This window comes from Periophthalmus magnuspinnatus, chromosome 16 (assembly GCF_009829125.3).
Source record: "Periophthalmus magnuspinnatus isolate fPerMag1 chromosome 16, fPerMag1.2.pri, whole genome shotgun sequence".
NCBI classification, from domain to species: domain Eukaryota; kingdom Metazoa; phylum Chordata; class Actinopteri; order Gobiiformes; family Gobiidae; genus Periophthalmus; species Periophthalmus magnuspinnatus.
Genome location: NC_047141.1, coordinates 7757044 through 7769315, shown reverse-complemented (window position 1 = coordinate 7769315; position 12272 = coordinate 7757044).

Genomic DNA, 12272 nt, shown 5'->3' with positions numbered 1-12272 from the left:
TATTTTGACCCATACCACTCGTTTTGACTATATTTTATATCCAAATATACAAATACACATTTTATATTGTGTTTTGATATGTAAATGTACAGTAGTAGAGCAGCTGTGCAGATACAGATTCCCCTCAGTGTGTGTTGGTCATTGATACTGTCACTGTTTATGAGTTGTAAAAATCAAATGATCGTGTCATATACTGAAAAAGAGTTAACGGACTGTCTCCCAGACACAGTAGGACAATCTCACTCAGTGCACAGCAAAAGCTTCACACAATGGCTTATACTCATAAAACAAGTCAGAGCTTTATAATAAAAATGTTAAGTGTGTTTTCAACATTGGAGTTTACAGTTGTCTTGGTTTGGTTGGGAGCTCATGTTTTGCTATAGTTAAAATGAAATATTTATACTTCCAATAGCATTAACATACTACACAGGTCATGAGCAAGATTTTTGTCATTTTCATTGTATAAGTGGCTAAAGCACTTAATTAAAAGTCTTATAACAGAAATGTAAATGCAGTAATTTGATTCTTTTAATAAACCATTTAACTTGGATGAATGCGATTCCAGCATGACCACAGTGGGGACGCTCAGGGAGTTTGTGTGTTTGCTCAGACTCGTGAAAAATTAGAGGGAACATTGGCTGTGACTCACAGGGTCACGGCCCTCTCCCAAAAAGAGCCAAGTGCGTTCATCCGCTGATAGCTAACAGTATATGTACCAAGCTTATAGTATATTTACCAAGCTAACAGTATATGTAGCCATGGTAACAGTACATGTGCAGAAGCCACTCCCTGTGCATTATAGCGGCTGCACTGAGAATGGATTAGCCCAAAAATTAATTCAGTTTATGAGTAGGCCAAGTACGTTTTACATTAAAACTAAATTACTCAAGTTGTTGTAAAAAATACATAAATAGTTACTCAAGTAAATATAGTATTAATATCTGCTGTATTTGTCTACTGAGCACTACAGCCTCTGCCTGTGGCCCGTACACACAGACTAATCATTTTCATTTTGTATGAAAAGGAAATCAAACACACAAGGGCTCACATTTCTTTGAATAAACTCACTGTAAGCTTGATCTGGGTTTTGTTAAAATGCCATTTTGATATATTGGTTGTATTCTGTGTAATACCCCATAAGGACTAACATGAACATGAAAAGTCACAAACCTCACGTGTTTTCCTCACAGAAGCCTCCAGTCCGAGTCAGGAGGCGGTCAGTAGACGTCTGGGTGAAGTCTGAGTCCAAAGTTAGGTCTCCTTTCCAAAGAAATCGCCAAATGAAGTGAACAAATGCAGCTTTTTGTTGCAGCCGAGGTTTGCAAAATTTGCAGTGATACGGGAGTGTTTGAAACACGCGCTTGGCAACAACAGCACGCACGTGCGTGTCTTTGCGTCATCTATAACCAGGAGAGGATGAAACACTCAATTTTGTTAAGTAAAATTCCACATATAGGAGCAAAGAAAGTACCTGTTCAAGATATACTTAAAGAGTAAGAAGTCCTGGGTCTTCCCCGGGGCCTCCTCCCGGTGGGACATACCCAGAACACCTCCCTAGGGAGGCGTCCAGGAGGGACAATGTCTCTCGGCTGGCCTGGGAACGCCTTGGGGTCCCATCGGAGGAGCTGGAGAACGTGTCCGGAGTGAGGGAAGTCTGGGAGTCCCTGCTTAGACTGCTGCCCCCGCGACCCGGCCCGGATAAGTGTAAGAAAATGGATGGATGGAGTAAGAAGTCATTTTGCGCATATGTTGAAGCTTCAAATGTACTGATTTTGATGGATAAAGATTTGTGCTGGATTTTGTTCATTAAAAACGACTCCATCTAGTTGTTTTTATTTGTATATTTTTGTTTGCTCAAATTATGAACGTGTTAAAAATAAACCCTCAGCCTTTTCAGCAGGGCTCAAACAATAGTAAGCATACTTTTACTTTTCAGCTCAGTTCAAAAATGTAGTGGAGTAGAAAGTACAGATACCTGCTCTCAAAGTGAAGTACAGGTAAAAAAGTATCTACTTTAAACTTTACTTACTTATTTTCCACCAGTGTATATAACCCAAAGCCTGTTAAATATGATCTATAGCTCCTATTACATGGCATCATAGGCCAACCTGTCTCGATGTCAGGACAGCAGACTCTCTTTGACAATTTGCTGAGTGTCCCTCTCTGTTCAAAGACCACTAGCCTAAAATATCCAGGCTGAAATTAATAAATGTGTCAGATTTCTAATGTGGCCTGTTTATCTTTTTTTCCCCAAACTAAAATAATCTAAGTTCCCTGTAAATAGCCTACTGACGGATTGTACTTTGCTCCAGTAGAGATGACAGCTGTGCAGATACCTGCTCTGATATCCTCTGTGCTGTGGACACCTGCGCAGATAAACATGTGGACAAAATTGTTGGTACCCTTGGTTGTCCAGGCTTCTTATACAAGTTTATTTTTTAAAATAGTTCTGTTGAAGCATGATTGAAAAGCAATGTCTGACATTGGTTAAATTTCATAGAATTTTTATTCATTATTACTTTTGTCAGATTCAAGTTATTTTTGTGACCAGTGTGAGTTTTTCTTTCATTAACCGAAGGGTACCAACAATTTTGTCCACGTGTGTCCCAGAATGGAATAAATATGATCAGGATGCAGAAGGTTTGTATGCAGCCTTTCTGGGGTAAGTTATATTTGCTAAACTAAAGAGAATAAATTATCCCCCCAACAAGGTAAGAATGGTGCACAAGAGCAAGAAACCTTTACAGAATGTGGTGCTTGTTCATATGGGTGTAGGCCTGGTAACTAATCTAGGATTTGGAGAAAATGACAAAAGACCATTTTAGAAAACAAATACATTTCATTTAAATTTGAGAAAATACAAAAGGAAACCATGTACAATCTATGCACAAATGTTTTGAACAAGAATATAATTATCAGCAGATTATATTTGACAGTCAGGTAGATCAACTCAGCACCATCAGTACATAGATGCACACTTTGGACGTGTCCCAATTCGCCAAAATGCCCTTAAATGCACTGTTTGAAGTTCAAAATCTTTATTACAATAATAAGAATAATGCGAGAATGTTTATTTCTGGTGAAACCGTCAAAGAGGACCAAGAGATTGAAACAATATCAGAAGGTTTAATGAGTTCCACAGATAAAGTGAACAATGAAGCTACAGACTCTCAGGAAAGGACAGAAGAGAGCCCTGAGATGTGCACGGTACAGCTTTTATAGAGTCTCCCCATAAAATGAAATGAACTGGCACAGCATAGAAGGTAAACAGCGCCCGCTACTGGTATTAAAGTGGTTTAGCCACAGATCAAATTGAACCTTCCCAAATACTGAATCATAAACTACAATTTCCCACTTTATGTACAACTAATCAGTGTTCTCTGGTTTATAGACTATGAATGTAAAAATGACATTGTTACCTCTGTCTCTGTTATTATGTTTTCACAAGGTGTATTTTGTTAAAGTTATAAAGTAGCTACAACTGGGAAAAATAACTTTGAACATTATATTTGCCTATTGTTATTCAAAGGGAAACATTAATTCCTTACTTCATTCAGTCTAAACAGAAATAAACAGATGTGACGACGACACCTCGACTCTTCTTCTATTAAATAATAAATAATTATAAAGAATTAAAAATAACGTATGTAACGTACAAGCAAAGACAGCAGTGGAAGTATGGTCCGTGGTGTAGGCCTGTCCCATTTAAGCAAGATGGCGGCTACACTAAGGAGTACACATTTTCGGCCGGGTACTTCGATGGGTATGCATTTGGCAAATTGAGACACGGCCTTTGGTTACTGTTGATCTCCATGGAAATGCTGGGCACATTCGTTGGGTGCGTTGAAATGGGACAGCACTTGTCGCGCTGGAAGTTACATAGTGCTCTTCAACGCACACTTGGAACGGTGCATTTAAGGGCATTTTGGTGGACTGGGAAACACCAGAGTGTGCCCCGAATTTAGACTGCCAGGTGCATGGTAAACAGGGGTCCAGGTGAGGAGAGCTGTGCTAGGATGTGCCCTGGGTTTAGACTGCCAGGTGCCTGATAAACTGGGTTACTGGTGAGGAGAGATGTGTCAGAGTGTGCCCTGAGTTTAGACTGCCAGGCGATTGTTAAAAAAATGGGGCGCAAGTGAGGAGAACTGTGTGAGAATTAGTCCTGGGCCGTGTCCCAATTCGCCAAACTGGCCTTAGAATCACCATTTGAGTGTGCATCGAAGGGCAGTTACGTAATTTCTGGCGCGACAAGGGCTGTCCCATTTCAACACACCCTGCTGAATACGCCCGACAAACTAGCCCTTCCCTTTCCACCATTTCCATGGAGATCGGACGTAACCGAAGCCTGCATCCATGCACACTTCACACACTTCTATATCCCATCATGCACTGCAACTACGCAAAAAAGATAAGAAAATGGAGTCCGCTGCGCAATACACATTCAAATGTTCGTACTGGTTTACCTCATCTACAACAGTGTGACATGAAGCTGTTAAATCTGAATAAAGATAAGTACAGGCCGTGTGTTTGATGATTAAAAAGGAGGGGAGTTACATGGAATAAAGGAATGTGCAGTTATTGCTAGACAATAAGAAGACATTATTATCATGAGAAACGTTATATTTGCCTATTGATATTCAATCTAAACAGAAAGAAACGGCTGTGACGATGACATCTTGACTTTTCTTCAATTAAATAATAAATAATTAAAAATAATGTACGTAATGTACGTATCGTACGCTCAAAGACAGCGGTGGAAGTGCGGTCCATGGTGTAGGCCTGTCCCACTTCAGCAAGATGGCGGCTACATTGAGGAGGGCAGATTCTCGGCCGAAACCTTAAAACTACACTTTGAGTGTAGTACTTCGAAGGGACCCTTCAAAGGGTGCATTTGGCGAATTGGGACACGGCCCTGGTTTAGACTGTCAGGTGCATGATAAACTGGGGTGCAGGTGAAGAGAGCTGTGTCAGAGTGTGCCCTGAGTTTGGGCTGCCAGGCGCCCGACAAACAGGGGTACAGGTGAGGAGAGCTGTGTCAGAATTTATTTGATTTGTTTTATATAAGTAAAGGGGGAGCAAGGCATATTAATGAAGATTTACTCAAATGTAAATATGTGCCCAGAGTTTAGACTGCCAGCGCATGGTAAACAGGGGGTACAGGTGAAGAAATCTGTCAAGTCTGTCAAGAAAATGTCAATTTATTTATTTATGAAGAGTTTAGATTGCCAGACTGGTACAGGTGAGGAGATGGTCTAACCAGTGAGCTCTGCAGTGTGGACAGCTGCAGTAGTGCGCATAGTTCCAGAGACTCAACACTGGCAGTGGCAGGAGAAGCCTTGTTTGCTGTGTACCCAGTATCTTGTCAGCTACTGGTGCTCAGAAGGTAAGCTAGGCCTATGCTGCAGGACTGGTTTTCCTGTGTCCTGTCCAGATGCTCAGAAGTGTTGCAACCCATGGGAACATAGACACGAAGGCACCCCCAAGATAGTGTCGGAGAAGAGAAAATGATCCTGGTCACATGTCAGCGTCTCCCTATCTCCCTATCAAAAACGTGACCTGTGTTTGTAACCTGTTGAGACTTGTTGTGGTTGATGCTCCCATGTTTCCCCCTTACAGCAAATGTGCAAAGGACGTATTGAGATGCCCACCAAGGTAACAGGCTTTACTTCTGTGCCTGACCAGCCAGTCCCTTGTACGTTCTGTTCAGATCCAAAAGGGTTGAACCATAGAGCGTGAAAAACCTCTGTTAAACTTGGGGCGGTCCAATCACAGCCGCCCGTTTGTGTCATGTGTTTCTCAAATGCAGAAACAAAACATCTCACCCTGAAAATTCTTGTATAATTCACTCACTAAATATAGAACGTCTTTTAGAGTTATATATTAGACTTAAATCTGTAGGAAATCTGCACTGTTTTCTGTCCTCTGCTTTATTTTTTTCCTTTTTTTTAAGCTAAGCAGCCGCGATTGTTTTTTACCAGAAGCATATGTCTCTGATTGGTTAATCCTCTTGTCAATTACGCAGGAAGACAGGATACAGTTACCCAGATACCCACTCGTCTTTATACAGGTAACCAGGTTCGAGGAAGACATGCAGAGGCTGTACGGGGACATTATAGATTATAGTCGACTGGACATTCTGGATCTAACTTCCCCCTGCCTTCCACTTTACTGCCAGTGATTTTAATTAGAGCATTTACCTATTTTATTCCTGTGTTAATCTAATTTGAGCTTAGCTTTTATTTCATTTATGGGCATCTGATCATTTTCACTATTCATTTATTTTCTGCATTGTCATTGTTCTGTTAACCTCTGGGTTTTATAGCTCTCGGTTTTATTTTACAACACCTCACTATTTTAATTCAGCCACTCCATAGTCTAAACTCTTCATAACCCTCCATCTCACCCCTGACATTTACTCAATTCAAATATCAATATTAAATGTCCTGTGTTACGCTAAATTGACTCTTGGGAGCTTTAAGCCATGTAATAATGACGTTACCTCCTCAAAAACATACCCAGAATTGTGTTTTGTTTCGTTCACACATGTTTAAGAAATCCTGCATTATTAGTCTGTCTACATCTCCAAAGCTCAAAATGCTCTGTTGCACCTTGTGATGTCATGAAGTGGTAGTTTTCAGGTTAACAGCTCTTTTTACCTTTAGTTTAGTAGAGATTGGCAATTCCAGGGCTGAAATCATCCAAATGATTCTAGTGAAGGTGTATGGAGTTTAAAAACACAGTGGAGCACTTCCTGTGTTACCTCATGACATCACAAGGTGGAGCGGAGTGTTTTCTGTTTGAGAGAAGAACTCTAAATATGCAGCTTTTGTGTGTTTAACATGTAAAAAAAACAGCGCAACATGGGCCCTTTTCACCCTTGAATTCTATATTGTTTTACCAAGAAAAAGTAAGTATATATCACTCGGTTTCCTTATGTACCCTCCTAGCCCCTCCCCCTCCCGTCTCAGATTTAGAGCGTCGGGCAAGGGCATGTCCACCACTCATCCTCCAGCCGCGGCCGCCAAAAGTTCATAAAAACTCAAAATCCTTGTTTGTCACTCAGAGTTACAGCGTCGTAAAAACCCCAATGAGAGCGTGTGTCCTGACCAACGCTAGCTTCATGACCTGACGCTAAGCTAACACCCGCTAACACCAAGCCGGAGTGACCCAATGAGACAATGAGGTGTGAAAAACAGTTTGAATTGAATGAATACAATAGGGGTGGTGAGGAGGAGGAGATGGAGAGGTCTAGAAGGCTGATGGTTCTGCTGCTGCGGTAGAGAATACATACTTTTCGAATACTGTACTTTACGAAGATGTGAGTCTGGCCACCGCTGATTCTCCCCGAGTTTAAATAGGCATGACTGACAGGCGGATTAGACCGTTCTTATCAAAATAAATATGTCTCCTTACGATGACAAACGAAAGGCCAAAAATATCACTGGGGACTGAAAAACATCGTGGATTTCTGCAGAATCAATGCGCAAACCAAAAATGATGGGTGACCACTGGGCTCCTTCGTTTCACTGAAAAAAAAAGAAATGAATCTGATTGGACGATCGTGCTGGGTTTTGGCTCGAGACGTGATGGAGGGCGTGGTGACCAGACTGATATCGCTCTATGTAAAAAATGTAGAGCGATATCATCAGTCTGGACTTGCCAAACAATGTAATTACTGTTCTGATGTCACATTTGATGGGCTAATTTAAAAAGCTGAAATCCACAGTAAACCCAAATCACATTTTATGCATAGTCAAACATGTTTTAGATCAGTGCTGATGACAAACTACAGTTTCATTAAAGTGAAAGTAAAATCTACCAGAGTTTCAAAGTGTCTATTTCTGCTGTGAAGACCTTGTGAGTTTTCAGGTTCTCGTGTCTAAAAATCAAATACTTAACATAAATGAGATGTTGCGTATCTATTTCTTCCAAAAATGTCAGTGTTATAGCCGTTTTTATAATCAATCTTTTGTGCTCATGCAAAACTACTAGACGTACCTGAACGTCTCCTGGAGTTGTATTTTTACTTTGTTCACCAATCCAAACTCATCTTCTCTGAGTACTTATAAATGCGCTGTTCGTTTTGCCTGGATTGTTTTGTCATAGGTAAAAATCCTGACTTTTCCTGCACAGTTTTAAAGCCCATAAATCACCGGACTCATTCTGCAGTAAAATTGTGTTCACAACTAAACGCATGGCTGTATTAGCACAGCATTCACTTTTGTCCTTGTGAATATAAATTGTTCATTTATATTGGTTGTGTTTTCTAAATGTAGACATTATTTTAAGTTAGAAAATGTGAAATACTTATCCCAAGGTGACCAAAAACATTAAAGAAGACATATTGCGCTTGTGCCTGCTATATAGTTAAAATCTATGACACCCGTGGATCATTATGTTATAATTTGCACATTTTAAATCACACCTTTCATCTAAAACGATTTAATGAAAGAAAGTCTGACTTCTGCAGTGCCCAATGGGAGCTGACGTCGCTGTAAACAAAGAGTCGGGAAGTCGTTGGCATCTCCAATGGATAGCTGCACATCACGTTAGCGAATGGCGGATTTTTCTTAATTTGTATCAAAATGACTACGTGACACTGCTGAATCCTACAAGTATCACCGGTTAAGGAAATAAAACTGGAGAAAGTAAGTACAGAGCAGTGGGCGTGTACCAGTGACAGTGAAAACGGGAGTTGATCGGCAATATGGTGTTTTGAAAATAATCTATTAAAGAATGCTCAAACATGCACGAACCACTCTAAATACAACTTCGAGAGGGTAAAGGGGAAGAAGAAACAACTATACCACAGTTAAAAGCTCAAAAAAATGTGCTGCTTTAAAAAGAATAAATAATATGTGTATCTGTATCTGCAAATTTATTTCATACTTTTTCACCAATAGAACCCCACCCCCCTTTCCCTCACCTGGCCCCTCCCCACACCTGTACTTTCTGGTCTTCTTTGGTCAGGTCAAAGCTGTAATGTAGATAGCATCAAGTTGGCCGGGGTTATCCAATCAACCGTATTTTCTGTCGCTCTGGTGTATAAGTCGCACCAGCCAAAAAAAATGCATAATATTGAAAAAAAAACTGGACACGCACTGGACTATAAGTCGCATGTTTGGGAAATTTATTTTACAAAATCCAAGACCAAGAACAGACATTTTATCTTTAAAGGCAAGCTATAATAATAAGAACAAGTCTGAATATCAGTACAACACGCTAACGAAACACCTTACATAAAGCATAGACAACGAACTGAATACGTGTCTGGTATGACTCAGACTCAACAGAATACGAGTTTCTTTTAACGGGGCATTTTTGTTCAGTCTTTTAAAGTACCGTAATGTTGAAATAAATAAAAAAAATTCAGTGGTACAGGAGTGGTAGATACAATAATAATACAGTACAGTAACGAAGATGTGAAATTATATATTTGAATAATCTTACATATAAATCGCATCTGAGTATAAGTCGCACCCCCGGACAAAGTATGAAAAAAAGTACAATTTATAGTCCGGAAAATTAGGTATGTTACAAATGGTAGTTTTAAGAGACAATGTGTGGGAGCGTTGAAGCGTTCTTGTGTTTATTTACATTTATTATTATGAAAAACCCAGATAAATACATTGTTTGATTAAAAAAACGGATTACTTTTTTATTGAAACATGCCTTTACTATTTGAGCCAATGTCCTTTTATCCGTCTCCCTATAAACTCTATTAGCATAAAAGCTTACACACTTCTGCTGTCAAAGTGCCCGACTCCATTCCATTTGTGGACCTGGTATCTTCCTCCTCTAAGTTATTTGAGAGCTAGACCCCCCTCCTCTCTCTTCACCTCCACTCCCCCCTCTCTCTGCACATTCACTGTAGACATGTCATCCATCTGAGGGGGCCGGCGGCGGAGCTGAGCCGAGCCTGGCTGGGGTTGGCGGCCGATGGTCGGGGCCGGTTGCTGCCGCTGCCTCACCCGCTTGTATTTCGGCGTGTTGAAGTGCGTGGCGAATGGCCGTGAAGGCTGAGGGATTATGGACTCTGGCCCCTCTGAGCTGCCCCCCCCTCCCGTGCCCAGTGAGGATGACTCCGAGCTGGGGTAATCTTCAAACGCTACATAGCTGCACCGTGGAGGAGTGATGAGTGGCCGCCGCACACGAGCTAGCGCTAAACATCTAAATGGGTTCCGCGACTTAGGGCCATAGGAGGGCGAGAAGGTGGGCAGTAAGAGGGGTGAGGAGGGGAGAGTTGAATTCTGGGATTTGTGAATTTGCTCATAAGCTTAGAGGAGGGTCTGCAGATATGGAGTAGAGGGTCTATAGGTTGGGTTCACGTCACATCACAACATTCTAAAGTCCTGCAACAAGCAAATCATTAACAAATAAGTAAAACACTCAGCCCCTTCACTTAAGACACTTTGAATTACATATGTAGCACGTTTGCTAGCACAGAGCACATATAAAAAGTACATTTCACAGTTAACTTGTAAAAAATTTACTTGTTATCTTTGCTTTTGCCACTTAAATCTTGATGTGTTGATGTGTGTGTTGGAGTATTTTATAGTCTTTTTAATAAATGGTGTTGCAGCCTGTTACTTGTGTCCATGGACTAAAAAATGTAATTTCCATAGGGCCAGTGAGGGGCCGGTGAGGGGCCAGTGAAGAGCCGAGGTGAGAGGCCGGTGAGGGGCCGGTGAGGGGCCAAAGTGAGGTGCCGGTGAAGAGCCAAGGTGAGGGGCCGGTGAGAGGCCGAGGTGAGAGGCCGGTGAAAAGTGATCCGTACCACCCCATTTGAGGGGTCCAAAATGAACCGCTACAGGTACTACCCTCCCAGGGGGTCTGGCGCGCTTAGGACCTGGGACCAGCTTGCAGGGGGTGGGGCTAGACACGCCTCCACACAGTAATTGGAGGGCCAGTAATTGGAGGTGTGACATGTCTTGAATAATTGATCATCAAAAAAACAGATATAAATTGAAAATAATATTTCTCACCAAACGTTGACTTGATTTTGTGATATACCACGGTATTTCCAGACATGTGACATATATTTTGAGCTGATATGCTTCGCAACAAAAACCTAGCTAGCTGTTTCCTGTTTCTCTATGCACAGTACTCGTGTCAAGATAAAAAATATTACATTTGCAGCTTATAATGTTTTCCGCTACATATGCCACATGCTACTCCCCTTGTCCAACCAGGAAGTCAAATTATGTCTATGTTGTATTTGAACACTTTATTGCGGTGTTAGTCCCACTTCCTTCAAACTGCCAGCCAAACTTTGAATACGTGAATGACATTGCAGCATTTATACCTTAAATACTTAACGTTATCGTAACCCACTTTCCCGTGGTCATACTGATTTGGCTGCTCCTCTTTAGCCCAACGAGAGGAAACGTCCATTGGAGAGGATAGCACGGCTCCTCTCTGATCGATATCACAGTTCATCCTCTCAGTTCATCCTTATTCAATTAAAAGGCAGACAGCTGCACTTCATTAGGACGAGATTGGTCCTCTGCATTATTTAAGCAGAGACACAGGCCTGATGGCATCTCGCGTAAACCGGGACGAGATAAGCGGGTAGAGGAGGAGGAGGAGGAGAGGGGAGGATGGGGGGGAGCAGGGGAGAGATAAGGGTGCAGAGGAGGAGAAGAGAGAAGGGTGCAGATGAAGAGAGAGCGTGCAGAGGAAGGGAGGACGGTGCTGAGGAGGAAAGGGCGGAAAGTTGCAGAAGAGGAGAAAAGAAGTATGGCAGAATGGTGGACATGAGGGTACAAAGGAGGGCATAAAGGTTCAGAGGATGACATAAGGGTGAAGAGGAGGATATAAGAGAACAAATGAGAACATAAAGTTGCAGAGGAGGGCATACAGGTGCAAGGGGAGGAGGGAGAAGGGTGCAGAGTGGACATAAAGGTAGAGAGGTCAACATAAGAGTACAGAGGTGGACATAAAGGTACAGAGGAGGAAGTATGGGTACACAGGTGGACAAATGGGTACAGAGCATGACATAAGGGTACAGAGGAGGACATAAGGGTACAGAGGAGGACATAAGGGTACAGAGGTGGACATAAGGGTACAGAGGAGGACATAAGGGTACAGATGTGGAAATAAGGGTACAGGGCATGACATAAGGGCACAGAAGATGATATAAGAGCACAGAGGAGAGGATAAGGGTAGAGAGGAGGCCAAAAGGGCGCAGAGGAAGATATAAGAGCATAGAGGAGGGGATAAGGGTACAGGGGAAGACATAAGGGTACAGAGGAAGACATGAGGGTACAGAG